Genomic DNA, 25,482 nt, shown 5'->3' with positions numbered 1-25,482 from the left:
TCATTGAAGTAGGTCAGTTCTTTAAACCTAGATATATTTTTGTTTCTATATTACAGTAATTGTTTAAAAAATGTATAATGTTAATAAATACATAGGTTTGATTAAACAAAGTAGTTGTACTTACATGCCTGTGCTTAATTTGTGTTTTCAATGATTTACCTTCTAAAAAAAAATCTGGCATGTCTCGCACTCCCAGGGGGTGCGTTCACCCCAGGTTAAGAACCACTGGTCCAAGCTAAGGACACTTAAATGCTACCCTGACTGTAATGTTTGCGCTGTCTGTTCCTTGCTATTAGCTGTGGCATGGATGTTAGTGGAAATTGGAATTCAAGGAGAGAGGGAGGGAGAGGGATGAACTGATGAATAATTTCATACTTTAAGTATAATTTTATACTGGTCTTTCTTGTGCACAACTGACAAAGCTACTGACTCTCTCCCATGTGATATCTCCATAGCCCATTTACACAAAAGGAGCACTCGGTGACCTCCCCTCCTCCACACACAGACAGACATTGCAGACTACAGCCAAATTTATCCTTCACACAAGCTTCTTTTCTAGAAAGATTAAGAGGCGTATGTCATGATAAAACATGCAATTTATTCCTGACTAGAGTCAATGCTACTGAAGGTCCAGCAACAATTTTTCCCTGTCCCCATTTAAAGCGTTTAATAACTGATTTTTCCTATTTGAAAGTATCTGAGAGAGATACGATGATGTTGATGTTATTATAAAATACCTATATCCTATGTAAAGGCCCCAGCCACTGAACTGTGAAAGATTATAGCTAGCAATTAAGGCCCTGATCCCGAAAACACATTTAACTTCACGTGCCTGGGTAATATTATTGAATTCCATTGGACTTACGCTTGTGCATAAAGGTAAGCATATCCATAAGTGTTTACAGGATGCTGCTCTAAAGTATATGGTGTATACTCCTATAATAAGATACATCCTTATAATAATCTAAAACAGATAAAGTATAACAAATACATACTTTTTTGTGGGGAGGAGAGGGAAATCAAGACAGAAGCTTAGTAAAACAAGCTTTCTAATATTTAACTCAAATGCATTCACCAGTGTATAACTAACAATGCTCTGCTTCAATACTTAAAAACATAAGAGGATATACACAATGAATACGTGGTGGTTTTGTTTGTTGTTTGGGTTTTGGGGCGTTGGTTTGTTTTTTGTTTTTGGTTAATATTTATTAAAATAATTAAAAGGGTGGAAAACCAGCCCCGGTGAAGATAAATGTCCATCCCTTGATCTAAGCACAGCCATTCTCCATAGCACACAGCATCCTATTTACCTTCCCTCAGATATAACAGTAACTGTATCAGAGCAACTGTCAATAGCAAATGTTCTCAACTTCATTAATAGGTATGTTTTTCATGCTGAGTTCACTTTGCTTCCTATCCATATCAAGCTGACAATTTATGATCAATTCTCAATGCAAGCACCTATGTCCTGAGCTAACCTTCAGTGCACATTAACAAATCGGTCATCTGTTTAATTTTAGTTTAGAGCAGAGTTTTGTTATGAAGATGTGTCACTCCACAAATTATTTGTAGCAGTTTACTAACACTTATAGCACCAATTTCCTCTTTTAAAAAAAGATCACATCACAATTAAATCCTTAAAATGGTCACTCCATTATGTGGCCATAGTAAAACTGGTAACAGGCCCTTCAAGCTAGTGGGAAAGGCCTAGAGATACTTAACACGCTATTTAGGTACAAAACTGATTTCAGATTGCAGTCGACAGAACACATTCTGAGAAGGATTAACATAGCCAAAAGCTGGCGTGTGAGCCTTTATTTCCTACAAAACACCATTGCATTATCATTATCCCTCACTGCTTTGAAGGTATATTACATAAAACAGGTACATGATCTTCAGTTTCAGAAACCTTTACAATTTAGTTCATACCAGCCTGATATGGCAAATATTAACATTTCACTAAACATTACTCTTCACAGGAAGCACACTGGCTCAGAATAAAACTTGACATTGCCATGTGTTCAGGTTAGAGTGCTGTGAAACCCCTGTCTTAAGCAACAATGCAAACGACTGACAAAAATCTGTCTATCTTATAAGGGGAAACAGAACTGTATTAGTTTAGTTTGGGGTTACTTTGTGGTGGAAAGATCTTGTAAAACAGGAGTTTGCCTAACAGCGGATGGGACAATTGTACAGAATTTGCAGTGTTTAACTTTCTACTCTTGTTGGTCTGGGTGTGTGGGGGCATGGCATGAAGGGACATGGGACTGAAACGTGCATGGCCATAAAATGTACATTACAATGGTTTGGGTAAAAAAAAAATAATAATTAATTTTCGATGCTAAAATGCCCTCTTTCTTTACTGTAGGTTGTAAGCTCATTAGAGCAGAGACCATCTTTTTTTTCCTGTGTTTGTACAGCACCTAGCGTATTGGAGATCTGATGCATGGCTCCTAGCTGCTACCGTAATATAAATTAGATTTTTAATAACTGTATAAAAATAAAGATACTAATTTAAGTCAAAACCCTGGCTTTTAGGTCTAGTATGTAAATTTGTTACACTTTGGTCTGCTGACTTATCGCTAGAAAGAAATTTCAATATTTAAAGTTTTAAACATGGTACAATTAAGTTAAAGCAATGTAAGCTGTGAATTGAGATTTTGGACATACATGTAAACAGTCCAGTCTCATACACATACTTTCCTAAACAAAAGGAAAAGGAGAGAGCCCAAGCTCCAGTCTTATATGACAGAAGGTGCAGAATAAAGTCCTCTCCAAGCACCAACCCTTCATCACATTCTCTTTTCCTCTATTAAATTCTCTTTACTAGCATTCTCTTTAATAGCATTCACTGAACCAATGTTTTCTTTCAAGACAACAGCCCATAAAATTCCTAACCAAAGTACTGTTTGGGTTTTTTTGGAACAGAACATTAATTTATATAGCCAAAGTGTGATGCCACTATGTTTTCATAGTTTGTTTAAACTATGTTTAATACTTCAGAACTGCAAATTCTTATCATTCAAATTTGTTTAATTCTGGCATACACAAAATATTTTCTTGCAGTCAGTTACTTTCGCTTATATTTTATTTTGTTTGTTTTTAATTACAAAAAGGTTCCTAGGCCCTACAAGAATACAAATACGAACAAATGCAAAACATTTCAAGATCCTCATAAAGGAAATCTTTGTAACAACTGGTAAACCAAAGGAACACCACAACAGTAGTGCACTTTACTGAAGCTTCAGCAAACGATACTAAACAAAAACACACATTAACACAGTCATATTGCTTGTTTTCAGTAAAGGGCCTGATTGCTTCAAGCTGATCCACTAGCGGTCCTCTTCACCGACACATAATTGGACGGCCTGCGGAGAGCCACTTGCATGGTTAGGAGCAAATTTTGCATCCAATTTTACAATTTTTTTAACCACACCTTTCAATGATTATCATGGGGGGTGGGAAGGGGGGTTTGCTTTTGTTTTCATTTTGTTGTTTTGCTTTTGTTTTCTGACTTTATTTAACTGGCCAAAGCAATATGGAACTGAAATTATCTGGCTAGTTTTCAAATGTATTTGCCTGATGTTGGGCTCCTAACAAAGAGTGATTTTGAGTGCCCAGCACCCATTCATTTCGATTGGCGTTGTGAGTGCTCAGTGCTTCTGAAAATAGCCAGGCCACTTAGACACCTACACTTGAAAATGTTGGCCTTTAGGTTTAAAGCTTTCATATCATGATAAATACACGAGCTAGGGACACAAATTATTAGCATCATATCCGGCCAATGCACAAATTGTCCTATTGTCATAAAAGAAGAGCAATAATGAGGCGCAGGTAACCTTACCCTTTAATTACGTTTATGCTAAGGGGAAAAACCTGATCCTGTCTGACAGCAGCACAAAATAACCTTTGACTCCAACCTCTGTCTTTAGATTCAGGTCACTACATGACAGGGTAATACTCCGTTCCTAGAGATGAAATGAAGACAAATACCACCATGTGTTTATCCAAGTTGCTGGTGGTCTGGCTGATACAGCCACATACTTTTGAGAACTTGGTCAAATGCCTCTAACTGCTGGTTAAATGGAAGTCATAACAACGGGGCAGGTTCCAAGTAATTAACTTCCTTTAGAGAAACTGTAAGGCCTGAATTATGTCTCACATCACACGTATTAGGAGAAGTCTTAAGGGAACAGCTGTGAACCCAATGGGATGGTCTAAATTCTTGTGCATAATTTTATGTTAATATTTCTGGAGGACAACAAATTCCTTCTAGAAAGCAGAAATACTAGCAAATTGAGATATGTCCTTTCAGGGGGACAGAACATGTTGCTGAAGCAACAAAGTGGCATTACTATTTCACTGAAAAAGTTTAACACCAATAATAGTATACATAGCCCATAGCTTTAAAAGATCTGAATAAGTGACATCAGACAAGGAAACAGGTATGTATAAAATGTTTATAATAAATAATATACAGAAGCTCCATTCATTACATTATACAGACCCTGAAAGCATTCACACTCTTAGTGCTGCATGCAGAAAATTCCTCCCAGGCTGCAGAATAAAATAAACAGGCCACTACAGCTTTATACATTTGACTCTACATAGGACATCAGAATTCTGAAGTCCAAGTGCTTGAAAAGATATTAATCTGATGAAAAGACTGCATAATGGATTAAAAACACACCCCCAAAAAGTACACATGTACACATACATCAAGAACGATTTGGCATCAGCGATTTGAACTAAATGGTTATCATGCTGAAAAGAGAAAATCTAATTAGCAACAATATTTTGGCCACGTGGCTTTCTTTCAGGAATAATCTGGTATGAAGAAAAGACTCAAATGTGGCTATCTCCTTTTATAGGCAATTCCTGAAGAAGGTATCCTAGTTAGAGCATTGCTAATAACTCTATGCTAGTCTATTTTCCATGTGAATTTAACCTTTTTGTCATGTGTACACGCAGAAAAAGATATGGTTTATTACATTTCAGTCTAAGTGATTAACAGATTATTATTTATTTGTACTGGAGTGGTGCCCAAATGCCCCAAATCTACAAGATTGATAGTCAAAAGGAAAATATTTGGGGCCTCAAAGAGACCAGGACCATTGCTGATTGGAATGCGTAAACACCAGGGGCCTGTTTCTCACATACATAGCACATACACTATTTAATGTTAATGGGAGTCACCCAGGGGATATGGGTAACACTTACCATGCAGGGGAAGAACAGGGACTTTAGAAACTAAAAATACCAACCCCTAAAAATTTCAAGATGCAGGCCCATGGGGTTATGGAAATGAGATGGCTACAGCACTGAATCATAGAAATGTAGGATTGGAAGGGACCTGGAGAGGTCATCTAGTCCATTCCTCCTCCTCTCCCCGTCCCAACCCCCACTTCCCCGGAATCCACCCTTGCAGAAGCAGGACCATATATACCTAGACTATCCCTGAGAGGTGTTTTTCTAACCTGGTGCTAAAAACCTCCAATGACAGGGATACCACAAACTTCTCTTGGTAACCTATTGCAATACACAGTTACCCTTATAATTAGAACATTTTTCATAATATCCAACCTAAATCTCTCTTGCTGCAGATTAAACCAACTATTTCTTATCCTGCCTTCAGTGGGCATGGGGAACAACTGATCACCATCCTTGATATAACAAGCACTTAACATACTTGAAGACTGTTATCAGGTCCCCCCTCAGTTTTCTTTTCTCAAGACTCAACATGTCCAGTTTTTTTTAACCTTTCCTCATAGGTTTTCTAAACCTTTGATCATGTTTTTTGCTGTCCTCTGGACTCCCTCCAATTTAGAAGGTTTGAGCCTAAACTGATATTAGAGCTGGTATAGAGGCAAAAGAGGACCACTTGAGTAGGCTGGTGAAGTGACTGTCCTCCTGATAGCACAGGATAAAGGATTCCAAATGATCATCTCTACATTATTTTCTAAAAAAAGAAAAGGAGGACTTTTGGCACCTTAGAGACTAACAAATTTATTTGAGCATAAGCTTTTGTGAGCTACAGCTCACTTAATCGGATGCATTCAGCGGAAAATACAGTGGGGAGATTTATATACATAGAGAACATGAAACAATGGGTGTTACCATACACACTGTAACGAGAGTGATCACTTAAGGTGAGCTGTTACCAGCAGGAGAGCGGGGAGGTGCGGGGGGGGGGGGGGGAACCTTTTGTAGTGATAATCAAGGTGGGCCATTTCCAGCAGTTGACAAGAAAGTCTGAGGAACAGTGGGGTTTGGGGGTGGGGAATAAACATGAGGAAATAGTTTTACTTTGTGTAATGACCCATCCACTCCCAGTCTTTATTCAAGCCTAAGTTAATTGTATCCAGTTTGCAAATTAATTCCAGTTCAGCAGTCTCTCATTGGAGTCTGTTTTTGAAGTTTTTTTGTTGAAGAATTGCCACTTTTAGATCTGTAATCGAGCGACCGAAGAGATTGAAGTGTTCTCCGACTGGTTTTTGAATGTTATAATTCTTGACGTCTGATTTGTGTCCATTTATTCTTTTACGTAGAGACTGTCCAGTTTGACCAATGTACATGGCAGCGGGGCATTGCTGGCACATGATGGCATATATCACATTGGTAGATGTGCAGGTGAACGAGCCTCTGATAGCGTGGCTGATGGGATTAGGCCCTATGATGGTGATGGCTAGTGGCGTTCTGTTATTTTCTTTGTTGGGCCTGTCCTGTAGTAGATGACTTCTGCGTACTCTTCTGGCTCTGTCAATCTGTTACATTGCCATTGTTACAGCCAAGCTCCACGATACGACCGCATTTGCTCCAACCCCTCAGACAGAGACAAACACCTACAAGATCTCTATCAGGCATTCTTACAACTACAATACCCACCTGCTGAAGTGAAGAAACAAATTGACAGAGCCAGAAGAGTACCCAGAAGTCACCTACTACAGGACAGGCCCAACAAAGAAAATAACAGAATGCCACTAGCCATCACCTTCAGCCCCCAACTAAAACCACTCCAACACATCATCAAGGATCTACAACCTATCCTGAAGGACGACCCATCACGCTCACAGATCTTGGGCGACAGGCCAGTCCTTGCTTACAGACAGCCCCCCAACCTGAAGCAAATACTCACCAGCAACCACACAACAGAACCACTAACCCAGGAACCTATCCTTGCAACAAAGCCCGTTGCCAACTGTGTCCACATATCTATTCAGGGGACACCATCATAGGGCCTAACCACATCAGCCACACTATCAGAGGCTCGTTCACCTGCACATCTACCAATGTGATATATGCCATCATGTGCCAGCAATGTCCTTCCTATAGAAGCAAGATGTGCAGGATTTATATATTACTGCATGCAAATGGGATGGTTGATATGTGGCCTAGGTATAGTATATAATATTCATAACCCTAAACAATATGGCTGGCACCAGACGGTCCACTAGAAGATTGCAGCTACTTCTATATTAGGTCATGGTTCACAGAACAGTGTGTAGATCATACAGCATGTAAAGTGCAGGAGGACAATGATGGTAGGATCTTGACAGTGACTGCAAGAGTAGTGATGTATTCTGAGTGGCTATTAGGGTTTCTTTCTCAGCCTATTGGTGTTGGTTGGACATGAGTTAGTAGTGGCAGAAGAATTAAGGTGGATGGTCTGATCTTAGCTAAATATAGTTTTAGTAACTTTTGCATTCTAATTTGTTTTGTTTTTTTTAAATAAACTTAAATTCTCTTAAGGAAGATTTTTATCCCTGAATGTTCTCAATTGACATTTACTGTGAAATATTAAGCCTGTACAAGGTCAGTCATGGCAAACTTGCTGTTTGTATAAACTTTAAATACGGGGGGCACAGATCTTGTGTTGTCTACTGTACAAATCTCAAAGTACATTGTTGGCACTCAAATAAATAAGAACAGCCTGCAAAACAGTTAATGGAGATTATATATGAACCTCCTGCTCCCTTCATGAAAGGGAGCTTATGCAACGGGGAGCAAAAACACCTACTTTTCTATGTCCCATAACTCAGAAAACAGCTTGCCTGATTAACCGCTAACAGTCAAAATAAAAGTCTTCTCCAGCTCATGATAAAGGACATGAATTTTCAGGACAAAGAAGCTGTTTTTGTTAGATACAAGGGAAGAACAGACAGTAGGGTTGGCATAGACACTTCTACAGCCTTAATTATTGTTTAGTTACTTAACCATGGCTCCATAATACACATACACTGAATGTAAATACACCTGCAAGAACATCTATGTGGGAAAAGGACATATGTACAAAAAATGGAGACTTGGCTAAGATTTCTATTTTTAGTTTTTCTTTTCATTTACAAAGTAAGAAAGGAAAATCATTAAGATGTATATATAATCACACATTTCCAGTGAAGCCTACCACCTGAGACCAGAAGAGGTTGTGATATATACATATCTAGAGGAGATGAGTTTTTCAAGCAATAGTCGAAAACTGAAATGAAACATTAAGAATAGAGGGTTTATAGAATTAAAGCAAGAAATCAGGAGTCTTTAGCTAGTTAATAAATAAATAGAAAAAAGTGTTCACATAATCAACCGAGAGTCTGTACCACAAACCCTTGGTCACATTGACCTTGAACCTGTAAAGATTTCTATGCATGAAACCAATGGAACCATTCACATCTACAGAATGAAAAATACCCACAAATTTTTGCAGGCCTGGGACCATCGCTACAATGGGATCACTTGCATACGTCAGAACTACCTGGTTGATGAGGGTTTGCAAGATTGGAACACAAATTCACACTTTATGTATTGGGTTCTCTTTCATTTGGTATCAGTCACACCTTGGGGAAGTGGCAGGAAAAAAAAAAAAAAAAGACTGCGGAGCAGAGAAGAAGCCTGCTAAACTTCAACCTCCATTGGGTCATGATAGAGAGCCAGTAGTAGCTTCGCACCAGTGTCCTAGCAGAGGGAAGGAAGGCGGTCTCTTAGCCAAGGAAAGCATTAAGATGTCATCTTGATGGAGTTCAACAAAATAAAGCAACAGGAGCTATTAAAAACCCCATAAAGGAGATAGAAATGGTTTTATTTATTTTTGCCATCTTTCTAAATAGTTTACAACTTGGCAGGGGAGGATGTAGAGTGTGTTTGCATATAAAATGTTACATTTTTAATAAACTGGCAGTAACAATTAACATTTTTTGTTTCCAATCTTAAAAACCATTTACAAACATTAACTAATCCTCCTAACACTTCTGTGAGGCAGATTAAGTCATTTAAAGTCCACTATAAATTATCAAATTGTGAAAGTGAGTGCCCTAACTACTGTCTCGCAAAGATTATTTGGAACACTTTCTTTTTTTTTTTTAAATTATTATCTCATTAGAAATTCAACACACACAAAAATGCAGCTCTGTTGTGGTGCCTGGTAAATATTCACAAAAAGAGAAGTTTTAAAAAAACACCTTAATCTAAAAGAAGAAGAAAAAGTCAAAAACAAGCCACCAGCTATAAAACTTGGAAGCATATAAAGTGAACCGGTTGTGAAAATCACAAAGAATTTGGTGTGATTGAATAGGCCCATGTTTCGAGCAGTTTAATCAACAAACGGCTTTCTTATTGGTCTACGGGACAGGGATAGCTCAGTGGTTTGAGCATTAGCCTGCTAAACCCAGGGTTGTGAGTTCAATCCTTGAGGGGGCCATTTAGGGATCTAGGGCAAAAATTGGGGATTGGTCCTGCTTTGAGCAGGGGATTGGATTAGATGACCTCCTGAGGTCCCTTCCAACCCTGATATTCTATGATCTATTTCATGTGTGCACATGGGCAGGGGCAGAAGGCGTTAAGTGATGTTTGTTATTGTCAAAGGTACCAGACAGATATCCTTGGAAAGTAGGCACCGTCTGAGCTAGGCTTCTCTACCCTACCCTTGGTCAGTGATTTTCATCCGTAGTTATGAAGGAGAACCAACCAGGTGAGAGGATAATTCAGCTTCTGTACCTATTCAGATCTTGGCCTCTATTCAGACTGCCAGCAAGAGTGTTAATCATGATGGGGGGCAGGGGTCGTGTGCATGCTCTGTCAGCTAGAATTGGATTGAAACCAACTGGTGTACGCCTGTAAACCAACTTATAACTGCTGAAATTTGTTTTTAATCAAATCTTTAATTCATACTGGCTTCCACTGAGTCTATATTTTTACTTCATGTTACAAAAAGAAATAAATAAACCTGTGTGTGTACATTTCACTGTACACTATAAAGGTTAGTACTTTTGGCAGGACTTTTTGAATCACTCTGCTGTAGGTGACTGGAATGTGTTGAAATCTGTATAAACTCAGTGCACTTTTTCAAGCATAAACCTTATGTAATAAAAATTGCACATGTGCTAATCATGATAATATGATAGTGTCCTTTCATCAGTGCTATCATACCTCATGATTATTCATTTTTGAAGTATTAAGTTGTAAATGGTTGGCTTTTACTACACAGACTACTCTCCAGAGTGCCTCTTCTCTGGTCTAGGATTAATGAATAGCTGATAATGCTGCGTTGCAAAATACAGCAGAAGCCAAAGTTAAGTGTCCAGTGTAGTATGCTGAGTTCCAAAAAGGAGCATAAGAAAATGTGTTATTCTGCAGTATGACGAAGAGAATCTCCCACTAAAAGCAAACCCTCTTCCTGTTTGTTTTCTTAAAGAAAACTTTAAATGGTATTTTCTAAATGTCATTTAACTGCTTGAAATGACTTTGCAGCTTCATTGAATTAATGTATCTGCCAGTGTGGGAAGTTGTGCTTCACTAAAAAGACAGAACTCAAAGTTCAATGTTACCATATTTTCCAACAGAAGAAATTTGTGTGTGTAAAATCACATGTTACAAAACATATTTGAAGCCTTGTAGGATGTGAAGACAAGGTACATTACAACAAAAAGCAGGAGACAGAGAATGAAATGTAGGTCAGAAAATGAAATCTAATTTCGATTAATACTACTCTGGCTATTAGTAAAGAATGCTGCTTAAAAACAAACAAACAAGCAAACAAACAAACCACATCATTCTACCCTCCAATGGAAGATGAAAAAGATAACCACACATTAACATAGTAAAACTCATAACCTGATGAGACTTAATGATTTTGACAAGTACACATCTAACTATTGTACACTATTAGTACTACTAATCTATTCATAAGCAGGCCATTGGTCTTATCAATTAACAAATCTAGTGCACCTTGTACTTTTTGATAATAAATTACTGTAGTTAGCTTCAACACCCAAGTGAATATATATTTATGCAATGCACCTTCAAAAGGCATTCAGAATAACTATTCCTCTTCCATTATAGGATACTTTACTAGATAGACACACTTTAAATTATGTGAATGCCATACTTCTTTGAAATAAGATGGCGTTATATCCTAAAAACTGCACACTACTTAGCCATTATTAAGAAATTCTAAATACTTACATCCCAGTCTCAATTTAAATAGGACAAACCAGACATATTGATTGTTTAACCATATTACTTAACCTGCTCTACTTGCAATACTGACATTGTGATGCATCCTTCTATTGACACCTGTGCGAAGTAAACAGAAAATAAAGATCATCTGAGTCTATCATGCTCCTAAAACCAAATCTCTTACCCAGCCTGCATTATTTTGGCAACATAATTAATCTAAACAAGGGAACTGGGGGGTGGGGAGGGGATGAAAGTAAGGTACCCACAGCCATATATTCCTCTATCTTCAGCAAATAGAGGCATCACAAAATACTAATGCAATGCAATATTTATTAAGGCCATGACATCGCTGAAACCAAGGTCAAAGCAGATACATGAGTGAAAAGTAATATGAAGGACAAAATGATCTCTGGGCTGTCTTACATATATGTAGGCATGGCATAATTAGATTTTATGTGTATAATTTTTAGGGCTGTCGATTAATCACAGTTAACTCAAGCGATTAACTAAAATAAATTAACTGCGATTAAAAAAATTAATCGTGACTGATCGCACTGTTAAACAATAGAATACCAATTGAAATTGTTTTTTTAATATTTTGGATGTTTTTCTTCATTTTCAAATATATTGATTTCTTTTACAACACAGAATACAAAGTGTACAGTGCTCACTTTCTATTATTATTTTTATTACAAATATTTGCACTGTAAAAATGATAAAAGAAATAGTATTTTTCAATTCACCTCATACAAGTACTGTAGTGCAATCTCTTTTCATGAAAGTGTAACTTACAAATGTAGATTTTTTTTTTTGTTACATAACTGCACTCAAGCAGTGGCCAGCACATCCTTCGGCCCAGACCGCTTCCCGCAGCCCCCATTGTCCTGGAATGGCAAAACGCGGCCAGTGGGAGCTGCGATGGGCCAAACCTGCTGACGCTGCAAGTAAACAAACCATCATGGCCCACCAGCGGATTTCGCTGACGGGCTGCGTGCCAAAGGTTGCCGATCCCTGCTTTAAAGCCTACAAGTCCACTCAGTCCTACTTCTTGTTCAGCCAATTGCTAACACAAACAAGTTGTTTACATTTATGGGAGATATTGTAAATCAGAAGCAGTGAGCAGTGTCACCTGAAAGTGAGAACAGGCATTCGCATGGCACTTTTGTAGCCGGCGTTGCAAGGTATTTATGTGCCAGGTATGCTAAATGTTCATATGCCCCTTCATGCTTTGGCCACCATTCCAGAGGACAGGCTTCCATGCTGATGATGCTCGTTACAAAAATAAATACATCAATTAAATTTGTGACTGAACTCCTTGGGGGAGAATTGTACGTCTCCTATTCTGTTTTACCTGCATTCTGCCATATATTTCATGTTATAGCTGTCTCGGATGATGACCCAGCACATGTTCGTTTTAAGAACACTTTCACAGCAGATTTGACAAAACGCAAAGAAAGTACCAATGTGAGATTTCTAAAGATAGCTACAGCACTAGACCCACAGTTTAAGAATCTAAAGTGCCTTCCAAAATCTGAGCGGGATGAGGTGTGGAGAATGCTTTCAGAACTAGCACATAAATATCTTGCGATGCCAGCTACAATAGTGTCATGCGAATGCGTGTTCTCACTTTCAGGTGACACTGTAAACAAGACATGGGCAGCATTATTTCCTGCAAATTGTAACCAAACTTGTTTGTCTGAGCGACTGGCTGAAGTAGGACTGAGTGGACTTGCAGGTTCTAAAGTTTTACATGGTTTTATTTTTGAATGCAGTTATTTTTTGTACATAATTCTACATTTGTAAGTTCAACTTTCATTATAAGGAGATTGCACTGCACCAGAGATGAGCAAACTATGGCCTGCGGGACCGCCCTGCCCAGCCCCTGACCTCCCGGCCCAGGAGGCTCGCCTCCGGCCCCTCCTCCACTGTCCCACTTCCCTCGCAGCCACGCCGCTGCACGGGCAGAGCAGCTTGCGCCCGCCCACCTCCCAGGCTTTCCAGTGAGCCTGTCCTGCCAATCTGAGTGGCATGGTAAGGGGGCGGGGAAAAGGGGGGTTGGATCAGGGGCAGGAGGTCCCAGGGGGCAGTCAGGGGACAGGGGGTGGTTGGATGGGATGGAGATTCAGGAGGGGGGTGAGGGCGGTCAGGAGACAGGGAGCAGTAGGGGTTGGATAGGGGGTGGGGACCTGGGGGGGTGGTTAGGGACTGGGGGGATCCAGGGAGGGGGCGGTCAGGGGACAAGGAGCAGGGGGGTTGGATGGTTCTGAGGGGGGCCATCAGGGGGCAGGGGCCAGGCTGTTTGTGGATGCAAAGCCTTCCCTACCCAGCCCTGCATACCATTTCGCAGCTCCGATGTGGCCCTCTGGCCAAAAAGTTTGCCCACCCCTGCTCTACACTATGTGTATTAGGTACATTGAAATACTATTTCTATTGTTCCTTTTTTACAGTGCAAATATTTGTAATCAAAATAGCTACAAAGTGAGCACTGTACACTTTGTATTCTGTAAATTAATATATTTGAAAATGTAGAAAGCATCCAAAAATATTTCAATAAATGGTATTCTACTATTATTTAACAGTGCGAATAATCGCGCGATTAATTTTTTTAATCACTTTATAGTCCTAATCATTTTGTATATGGATAGTATCAATGTTTATTTTAAATATTTTTAGATGTTTATCAATTTAAATTTTCACAGTTATCATAAATCACAGGGGAGTCAGACAATAATTATTTAATGACAGTAGTCATTGAGATTCAAAAAGATGAGGTTTCATAGCCATTAAACACGAATTGGCAACATTACGATGTCAAAATATACAAAGTTAAGTATAAACTCTAATAAGTTCTCAGGAAAAGTAAAAACAACTTATCTGTAAATTTCTACCATCATCTGTGGAAATATTTTTTCATCTCTGTGTGTGTACAGTGAAATCTACATTTATCAACAAAAATCTAATCCTTCCAAGCCAACATATAAGTTTAGACCTGAAACTATAAGAGCCAAGACAAACAGCTTGAAAAATCAGGTTTCACACAGCTGTGTAACTACCATGTTTTAATAGGTACAACTTTGAAATCTCTGTTAGGGTACGTTCTGTTTGATATGAGAGAAGGTGAAGGGAAATATTATCCTTTCCTATGAAAACAGATATCCTTCTTTACCTCCACATAGGTACAGTGCAAGTGGGACTCCTAGCATTCTTAACACTGAATATAAATTACATACATCAATTTTAAATGAAATCCCACAATATTAACTTTCAGATTGACACAAATACCCTACAATGCTGACTCATCTACCAAAGGGGAGAAGAATGCCCCAAAGCCACATTTTCACCTTCAGATATTTCTCTCAGATTTACTCAAGTTAAAATTATGTATATTCAGAAGAGGCTGTTCTTCCTAGGCAGGGCTGTAGCTCCAGTGTTTTTGTTTAATTTCAACCAACTTGTCCAAGTAGGCCATGTGGTAAAAACCTATAAATGGTACCCAAGGGCTCTGTGTTCTTGCTGCAAAGAGGTCAGCTATTTCCTTCTAACTAAAAATAGTCAAGAGGTGGGGGGAAGGGGGAGAGCTTAATTTAGCACCTGAAAAGCAGTTTACAAAATAATTTTCATCATGAGGCAAGATGGAAGTAATGAAAAAAAAAAAAAAAAAAAACTGAGCCTGCTCATGAGAGTTACAAATTCTTTGTGATTTTACAAGGTTGGCTGGAGTATAACCAGCCAGTATTAAAATAGTACTACAAATTAAAATAATAAAAAATAATGAAAACTCAAGGCAGGCAAAATGCACAGCAGAGATGCAGGGAAATCTACTCCTTCCCCAGACTGAATGGACTTACTTATCATAAAACCACCATAGAGTGCCACAGTTTAACATCACACCCACAAAGAGATGTAGAGATAATGGGTTACAACGGATAGAGCACTGCACAGAGAGTCAGGAGCTCCAGCTGGGTTCTCTTCCGACTCTGCCACTGACCTCTATGACCTTGGGTAAGTGACTTCACCCCTCTCTGTTTTCCCCGTCCACCCTTTATCTGTCTTGTCTATTTTGATTATAAACTCTTCAAGGTGGAAACTATCTCTTAGTATGTGTTCAGTTGGGGCCAAACAAACATACATACATACATGCAAAATCATCTAGAGTGTAAATTCTATCACCCGATTTGAAAACAGTAGGAAATAACAGAAAATGTTAAAAGTGCGCTGACCCAAGGACCAAGCAGTACCATACAGAATTGCTGGGTCAGTTTTCCCCATCTGGTGCCTCGCTCCCCAGATGGCCAGAGCTCAGAATACTGCTGGGTGTTCCTGCATACCTCACTGCTGACCAAACTGGACCATTAAGGAACAATATTATTTAACTCCAAAGGATGTCTCATTCAGTCCTTTTCAACTTCAAGGATGTGGGCCTTTGAGAATTGCTGCAATCTAAGGAGCCACGGCTCTTCCAAAGAGGCAGGTCATATTATGACCCTTTGAAGGACAAGTCTGGTTCTGGCCCTGTAACTACAGAGATGGGGAAAAACTCCTTTATAAATAAGTGAGAGAATGAAAAACAGGAAAAACTGGCAGAGAGGACATCTCAGGGCTCCGAAAGAGAGAAAAGTTCTTCTCCGCCATCCTCAAAACTAAAAGTATAAAAAACCTAGCCTTATAAAAGGCTTCAGAGGGATTTATGATCCATGCAGTGGAAGAGCAAGAAGGTGAAGTCCCAATATCATTATGATAAATGTAGGATATATAAGTAACTTTCTTGGGGGAGGGGGAAATGGATACAGAAGACAACTTACTGTCAGAGATTTCTTCTCCTAAGGGCACTTGGACTATTGTGCAGCTGCCAATGTTTATATGCATGTATAATTATTATCCTCTTTAGTACTAAAAAAGACTTTTTAATCTTAAAAATGGCCCGTTTGTTCTTTAGCCCTCTGAAACACTTACATTGAGATACAGTAGCTCTGCCAGTTTTACTATTACTGCATGTAGCCCAAGAAAGGTTTAATACATTTTTAATATGTGAGTCTATTTCTCAGTCCACCCCACCCCCACTGCCAGATCTACATGGGAAGGGTTCCCTATTTGAATATGACTGTATTTGTGATGTTGCAATTATTAACTGTCATTTACCAAAAAAAATTAAGAAATCTGAAATGGTGCTTTTGCTCCAATCCTGTTTGATATCACAGAAAAAGGAATTATTTAATTTGAAAACTGAGAGATGTCTCCAGGTTTGGTAACACTTTGTCCATATAGTTCTAGGCCAGCCAAGAGGCCTAAATCCACCATGTGCTATAATGTGGTAAGCAAGGTTTACTGCAGTTAATCTTGTATATGCTGTGTGAGCAGTCTCAGTTAAAGGTTCACTAATAAATGGGTCAAGGAAGAAAGATGTGACATTACAAGCCTTCTTGTGTAATATGCTAACTCATTTTCTTTTCATTTCATGTGGCCCTACAAAATAGATTGCTTTTCCCCCTGCCTCCTACTTTAAACGTGAATTGTATGTAAGGGGGGGAAAACATACCAATAATACAAAATCCTCAGGCAGGAAGGTGAAAGATCTTTTAAGACAACATGAAGAGGCCAGACTTTGCGAGAAAATTGTATCTACTATAAGTCCAACTTTTAGGGTGTGGTTGTGTGTGCAATATGCCTATTTGAGAATTGAAGAACATGTAATTAAATAGGCCAAGGGTCATTAGCATGACATACTGCAATACTGCTTGACCTCACACCCGTTTAAAACAAAATAAACTGCTTGAGATTAAAACAGCAGCACAAAATAGGGAACAGAATCATAAAAGGATTATAGTTGGGAGGAACATGCCCACTATCCTGTGCTGCTAAGTATCTATGCTGGGGCTCACTAACTTAGTCGAAGTGTCCTGTTGTCCTAATGTGTTAATGATAAATGATCAAGCACGTATTATTTTTGCCTCAATATATATGCAACAGGTCTGCAATTTTATTTTCTTGCAAACACTGCAGTAGTATCTGCTTGTAATACAAGTCACACTGAATATTTTTCCCATAACGCCAGCTCTTGTCCATCACTTTGTTAAAGGATTGCTTTTCAGTTAATAACAGCAGTACAAATCATAAACAAAAATTAACTTGTTTACCTACTTGGAGCTAAACTTCGATTTACCAGAGAGTGATCAACTCCTGTGCTTGCTGATTCAAACACTAGATGAATGGGATTCCCCTCCCCCACCCTGGGTTGTGCAAACTCCACACTCCCTACAGTGTGAATACCTTTTATTTTGTTAGTGAAATACTAAGGGGAAATGCGAGTATCTTAAGGCTAAGTTATCATTTCAAAAACTCCCCTCCAAACTCACTAACCCTTCCCCTGCACAAATCAAAAAACAAACCTCCAAACAAACAAGTCTCCTTTCCCTCATTCAGAGGAACACTTCTAAAGCCACCACATTGTGTTACCACTCTCTGCCTTAACCAGGGTTTAGAAACTCCAGCAGAATTAACATTCATAATAAACCTTCCAACGATGCAAGACTTTTTAGCCTTTTCCAGTGACTTTAGGGTAAAACACACACAATCATGACACACTTGAGAGAAACACACACAGCAAAATGTGGGAAATCCTAAAAGGAACAGTCATAAATCCAGCAGAATCAGATACAAAAGAAACAAATAAGAAGAAGAGGGGAACACGAGGAAATTGATTCCATGCACTGAAAAATATGGCAAAGGCAAGCCGTTTTAATCACTAAACTGCATGTCACAGACGCACACAAAAAGGTCCAAATGATGAATAATCAGTCCTCCAAACTCACCTCACTCAACGTGTATTAAAGGCACAGCTTTCACTTCTGGAAGCAGCAGAGAAAAGCCTCAACTTCTGCAAGAAACACACACAGAGACTTTTTCACTTGCAGTACATGGTGTAACTCTTCTTTTCCTAGGTCCCAGCAAGCGTTAAAGGAGACTGTAAATCCCACCACCACACACACACACACTCCTCCTCCTCCACACAGCAAAATCAAAAGGAAGTCCCAGAGAGTGGGAAGAGGAAAATGGAAAGTTTTTGGTGCGGAATGGCGGTCAGGAGGTGCTGCTGCTCACTACTTCATTAGCAGAGTTAATGTGTTTGGTGTGAGTGTGTGTCTAAGGCTTCCAGAGACAAGCAGCAGCAGCAGGAGGAGGACTGAGAGAAAGACACACAGAGATAGTCAGTGACCTGGAGTGTGTGGGGGGGGGAACCAACCAGCCACATTGACCTGAACTAGGGGAAGATAGCCACACACACACACCCCCTCTCAGTACTTCTCCCTTCCTCCAAAATCAGCCCACTCCCCACACTCCCCCAGAAAACTTCAAACAACAAAAGCACGCCTACCCAAAAAATGCTTTGTTTTTTCTTCCAAGTACCTAAGGTAACTTGTTTAATCACTTCAGGCTTATTTTTGTCATTATTTTGAATCCCAGGGATTTTTTTTAATCAACCCTACCCCATCTACTAGAAAAACGAAATATTAACCCTGTGGACTCAGCAATAAAAAATGTCAAAGATGCATGAACACTCCCCTCGCGCCCCCTCCCCCCGCATACACACACACACACAGTTGGTCTGTGATAGTGTGTACATAGATATGAGTATATACTATATTCCCATGAAGGTCTGGGGATACCTAGTTTACATTAATTGTATTAAATTATGTATTAGTTTAACACTATTATTATTTTGCAAGTTTCAGACTGCTGGAAGTGTCTTCGGATTTCAAATCTGAAAATATTCACAAAAATCAGTTTTGAAAAAGTCAATTTAAAATAAATCTAATTTACATTTCCACAATCCTCCCAGGAAGTAGATCGGGTAATAATGTATAGTTATTGAACACCAAACCATTAATGTGTTAACCCAATTGGAAAAATACTCCAGAACCATCTTCTATTTTTCTACCTATTCCTTTTTTTTTAAAGTGTTTTCCTCTATAATATGCCAGACAGCAAGAGCCTAGTTCTCAGTAATTTGAAACATAACAATCTGATCAAAAGACGATGGGTGTTTTTCAAATTTGAAAATAGCTGGGAGTTCAGCAATCAAAAGAGTACATAAGCAAAAATAAATTCTTATATATCTTATGTTAAAACATGAGTGATGTAAAACTAATGTTTCAATAGCACATTAAATATGGACTTACACAGTCTCCATAATTGTGAATCAGCAGAATGGATTTTATTATATATCAGTTGAAATTCAACACCCCCAAAAATGTTGTTGTTCTTTTGCCTTGAACGTGCCCTTCTTATTTTTCTCTGGATTTGTACAGCATGATACTGAGATATTACATTCAATCGAGAAAAGAAGGGAGCAATACAAAAACCAATGCAAGTAAATGATGCAACATTGCCCTGGTTACATGTGCTTCCCTTCCCCCAACCTCTTACTGGTGAGAGTGCTGTGTTTTTTCCGCCTGTAGAGTCACACCGTGGTTGATTGATTCTCCTTTCGCCTTGCTCAGTCATTCAGCTTTGGAAAGTAAATAACAAGTTGACATCATTACAGCTCTCTGCATTACTGTGACACATTCCTCTACTACCACACACTGTCTATTAGCTGCGCAGCAAAACCCACTCTTTTCAAGCTGGGATTCCAGTGTTGGGTTGCTTGCTCTGGCACAGCATAGAACTTTGTAAATAGTCTACTGCTATGTTTGAAACATAACATGCTTAACCAGGGTCAATATTTTAAATTATAAAACGGTTTATATAGATATACAGATATTCAAAACCAGTTTTCTGACTCCCTGTCAGTGATGCAAGGCCAGTGTCAATAATATCCAGTCAATGCCCTGGCTGTGGCCTATAGCCTTATTTTACTCTTATGAAACAAATTGTCCATAATCAGACTATAAGGCCTGCTGCAAGTATACATGATTTATTGCACTTTTCTGGTGGTTAAATTGTGTCAATGTTTTGGTCTGGTACCTTATCCCACACAAATGTGAAAATCACGCAAATGCATTGCCTCATGGAGTGTCTGTTTACATACACTAATCGCTTTGGTGGTGATATTTATTTTACACTGTAATTCATATTTTTTCAAGTGGCCAGTCTTCTTGTTCTTTTGACTTATTTCTACATTACAGAGGTTGTTATGCTAGTTATATTTTCAGTTCCTGTTGCAGATTTAAATAAATCCTCTATGTGCTGTCATTGAGAATTCTCATGGTAAAGGATTATGATGTTGTGAACAGAAGCTGCATGGAGATCATCGCCACGCACATTAAAACATGATACTGAAATGGCAAAAAAAACCCAAAAGCACACACACCAACAAATTCTGAAACATTATAGCTTAAATTTAATGCGAGTCATATTCAGCATCTAGATATATGATGCAAAATCATTATTATTATTAACAGAGTCGGATTAGCAAAAGTCTTCCTATTTTAATGAGTCCCTGTTTGGGTTTTTTGTTGTTTGTTTTCTTAAGAAAAGTTACACCAGTGAAACTCTTGATACCAGTGTAGTTTTGGTCCTATCAAAGCTAATCTAGTGAGACTAAATGTAAATCAACCATTCAAAACATAAACCCCAATGTATCAGATGTCGAGGCAACCTCCTGCCTACATTCCAACAGTGGGAAATTTATGGCTGTAAAGAAGGTGAATAATGTCATGAGGGAATATTGCAGCACAAGAGGATTTCCTTGGTAGAACAGAGCCAGTTTAGTGGCTCTACTCAATATCACCTCTAGCACATGGTGTGGGGAATGGCCAGAAAGGAGAGAGCAAGGGTGAAGGCTGGAGTGTCCCAGCTAATCCTAGCTGCTAACATGGTTCATTTGGACCTTATCCTAAGTTATTGTTTCAGCAGTGGAGTCTATATAGAGCAGTTTCAGGGCTGCTCTAACTTACACTGGGGACCAGCAGGCCAGCAGTCAGCCCCTGAATACCTGGGGCTGGACACCTGGGAAGAGAAGACCCTGTCACGGGTACTAGCCTGATTCTATTGGCCGAGCATGCAGCCGGAAATGAGAGAATACTGTTCCTCCTGCCCACCAGGCCAGCTGTCTGGTGACAAAGGGACTCCCGAGGACCCGTCGAGCCCTCTGCCATGGATTGAGACACCCTTTGAAAGAATGGGGTTAGACATCATCGGGCCCCGGAAAGGACCACTTAGGGGTACCAGTATATATTAGTAATTGTCAACTATGCAACCATGTACCTGGAGACTCTTCCACGTCTCTCAGCAAAAACCACAGCAGTAGCACCAGAGCTCCTGAAGCTCTTCTGATGTGTGAAATTTCCCAAAGAAATACTACTGGATCAAGAGACTTACTTCATCTCCAGGTGATGCACAAATTATGCACACTTCTGAAGGTCAAAGTCCCTGAAAACCTTGGCATACGCCCCACAGCCAGCCAGCCTAGTGGAGCGATTTAATAAAACTGTGAAGGGAATTTTTTTTTTTTTTAGTTACAACCACCAGCACTGGGATCAGCTACTCCTTCTGCTCCTGTTTGCCATAGGGGATGTCCTTCAGGCCTCTATGGGGTTATCTCCTTTTGAGTTACTTTACGGCTGCCAAACATGGGGAATATTGGACTTGCTGCAAAAAGCCTGGGAGGAACAAGATGTAGGTGTCTTAAGTGTGACCCAGCATATCTTTCAACTAAGGGAACGACTCAGGGACATAGGGGTGTTCACAAAAGAAAACTTAATAAAGGCCTAACTCGGGAGCAAAATTATAATCATGGGGCATGACTATGAACCTTTTACCTGGGTGAGCATGTCCTTTTACTGAATTCCTTGGCTGAGTCAAGTTAATGGCTTGGTGGCAGAGTCCATATGAAGTTGCTAGGAAAGTAGGGCTGATGGACAACGACATAAGAGGCTAGGCAGAAGGAAAGAAACCAAAATTTACCACTGAACCTTCTTAAACCTTGGCAGACATGAGATGCCCTGCTGAGCTCCCTTCCCTATGGTGCTTGAATTAGGACCCAAGTACCCACAGGGACTTACCCCTGTACAGAAGAAGCAACTCCTCCAATTGACTGAGAACTTTGCTACTGTATTTCCCCCCTGTCCACGAAGAACACAGTTAACCCAACACCACAAAGCAATCCCTTTGGCCAACAGGTAGGGAAAACCCTTCGCCCCTACCAGGGAGGATGTGGGACACAGTCCGAGAAGAAATCTGAGCAATGATGGAGATGGGAAGGGGGGTAAATAAGGATTCCAGAAGTGAATGGAGGAGCCCATAGTTATGCTTCCCAAACCAGACTGTTTGGTTTTGCATTGATTTCAGGAAAGATAATGCCATCTTGAAATTCAGTGCCTATTCAATGCCAAGTGTAGATGAGTTACTAGAGCAGCTGGGACCGGCAAAGTACCTGATCCGACAAAGGTTATTGATCTGACAAAGGGTTACTGGAAAATCCCTTTACTCCCATCCTTACAAGAGAACTGCTTTCACAACCCCGCTCAGCATTTCCAGTGTGAGACCATGCCATTTGGACTCCATGGAGCTGCAGCAACTCCCAAGCAGCTTATGAATAAGATCTTCAGTATGCTGCTGCATACATAGATAACACTGTTTACAGCCCTACTTCAGGAGACCACCTGCAGCACTTAAGAGCACTTCAGGATGCAGGCCTCCCAGCCACAGCTTGTGAAATGTAGACTAGCCATGAAAGAGGCAGTCTGTTTAGGCTATTGTGTAGGGGCAACCTACTGAAACCAGTAACTGATAGAGTACAAGCCCTAGCAGCATGCCTGATTCCCCAGAAGAAAAGGCAAGTGAGGCAGTTTCTAGGCCTGACAGGGTATTATTGGAAGTTTATCCCTGGTTTTCCCTCAGTCACGCCACCTCCACCCCCACTCTCGACACACACACACACACCTTTAAGACCTCATAAAAGGTATTAACTCAAAGAAGATCTGATGGGATGGGAACTGCAAAGAAGTTTTTAATGACCTGAAAGCAGGACGGCTGGGCACCTATGTTCTTCAGCCCCGACTTTTTCTGGGAATTCATACTACACAAAGACTCCTCAGACTTTGTTCTTGGCACCTGGCTCTCACAGGACTTTCAGGGGCAAGAACATCTGATTCTACACCTGAGCAGGAAGCTATTCCTTAGAGAAAAGGCCTACTTCATTATTGAAAAGGAGGTACTAGTGGTTAGGTAGGCTGTGGATTCTCTCTGGCGTCACCTGCTGGAAAGCCCCTTCTCCCTGATCAAGGATCAGGCTCCTCTACTCTGGTTTCATACCATGAAAGACTCAAACCCATGTATTTTGCGGTGGTACCTCATGCTACAGCCCTATAGCTTCAGGGTGCAACACCAGGCAGGAAAGGACCAAGCTAACACGGTTTTTGCCCCTTCCCCAGGAAATCTGAGAGCCAGGTGATCCCACCCCATACCCTCATCCTATTAAGGAGGAAGCTAACGAGCTCTCCTGGGCCTAGCCAGCACTAACCAGATACAGGGCTTGCTCTGCCTGTAGAGAGGAAGCTTTAAAAAAAAAAAAAAAAAAAGGGAAAGCCTGGCCCAAGAAGGGATGGTAATACGGGGAAGACTGCTGTGCCTCAAACAGCTGGTTACAAGATTAGACCAGCAAAGAACGAGACTGCCTGGGCCAGGAACAAAACTGGTCTTACAAAAAGGGGAGGTATCTAAGGAGAGACTCTAACCCTGATCAGGACACTAAAAAGCCTGCAGACAAGCTGGGTCCCAAATGGGTGACTGAAGTGGCTGCCCAAAAGACTGAGCACTTGTTTTCTTTCTTTCTTTACTTGATCCTCCCTGTCCTCAGGGAGGGAGAAAGTACCTGGTTTGTTTGAAGACACTCTGGTATACCCTGACCGGGAGACAGACTCCCTTTGTGCCAGAGAAGGGAAGCAACCCAAACTGTGCTCTCGTTGAGACGTAGATCCTCCCCCAGACAAGTGGTCTCCAAAAGTATTGTATGTCCACTGTTCATATCCTCTTCTCTGCTTACCCCTCATCTTCACTTTTGTTTGCAAAGTCCGGTATAGTTGAGACTAAATCCTTTATACTGGTTTTGTGCTGTTCCTCTCTGCCAAATGCAGCTTGCAGTAAGCAGACACAATTCTTGGTGGACCCGTTATAGCCACGTTATACTTGGCACAAGAACTGAGATGTTGGCATGGAAAGTCCGTGGGTTGTCACGTGAGAGCTGCAACACTGTCTGGCGATACTTGCACTGCACCAGCGGTTGTCTTTACGGCCCTGGTTTGTGGATCTCTTTCAATTCAGCAGAGGTTCCCTTCTGCAAGCATGAAGCGTGGATACTGCTTGACTTGCCAAGGCTCCATTACTTTCCCCTTTACAGAGGCCCATTGGTCATACACACTACTCCAGGAAGGGTTGCTCCTCTGTCTCTGCACAAGACTTCCACCCTGCAGGAGAGCTTCCAGGTCCAGGTTGATTCTCTCTTCCTTCCCTGTGGGGGAGGATGACCAAGTTGCTCATAATGTTCTCTCCTCAGGGTCTTCCAAAACCAGGCTTTGGGATTCATTCTGCAACAATGGACCTGGACCCCATTCACTGTGCGGGCCTGTTTGTTACTGTCTTGTCAAAAAAAACAATTTGCCAGTCCTGGCCTATAATTATGGGGTAGGCTAATTTCTCAGCCAGAGCTACAGTTATCACTTTGGTACGTGTCTCCATGGTCAATGGCAAATGTTGCCTGGGCTATGTTTTCATATAACCATTTATGCACTGTAGGTGAATTGACCTTTTAGGAGCATCCTTGTCTCCTACTAAGGAGGTTTGGCCCCCTCCAACTACAGCCAGGGCAAAAGGGTCCTTGAACTCTCTTCTTTTGGCCCCTCACTGGCCAGCTTGATTCGTGGGGAGCCCTTTTCCAGGCATGCGTTTCTGCAGTCCAGCCCTCTGTGTACTTGCAGTCCCTAAGAGAACATTCTTTCTTCATATGTCCTGTCTTCCATCAGAAGTAGCAAATCACCAGGATGGCATTGATGGCAACTTTCCTACTTGGGGATGAACGTGGCTCTTAAATAGTGT

The 25,482-nt window shown here is 40.4% G+C and overlaps 1 protein-coding gene across 10 annotated transcripts in view; it reads right to left on the bottom strand.

Moving 5' to 3' along the window:
- The window catches only part of TBL1X (transducin beta like 1 X-linked), a 300,606-nt gene that overhangs the window by 229,343 nt on the left and 45,781 nt on the right, over positions 1–25,482 (bottom strand). For 2 of the 10 annotated variants that reach the window (XM_043537790.1, XM_037899925.2), the window contains exons 2-3: positions 19,873–19,954; positions 18,258–18,322 (exon numbers count right to left, since the gene is read on the bottom strand). The exons of 1 other annotated variant lie outside the window; for it this stretch is intronic. The gene's annotated coding sequence lies outside the window, so the exon portion shown is untranslated. 7 more of the 10 variants (XM_043537787.1, XM_037899929.2, XM_043537789.1 and 4 more) reach the window with 7 other exon arrangements.

Source organism: Chelonia mydas, chromosome 1 (assembly GCF_015237465.2).
Source record: "Chelonia mydas isolate rCheMyd1 chromosome 1, rCheMyd1.pri.v2, whole genome shotgun sequence".
In the NCBI taxonomy this organism is placed as follows: Eukaryota; Metazoa; Chordata; order Testudines; family Cheloniidae; genus Chelonia; species Chelonia mydas.
Note: the sequence above shows the minus strand (reverse complement) of the source record. Positions and strands in the feature narration are given on the sequence as shown.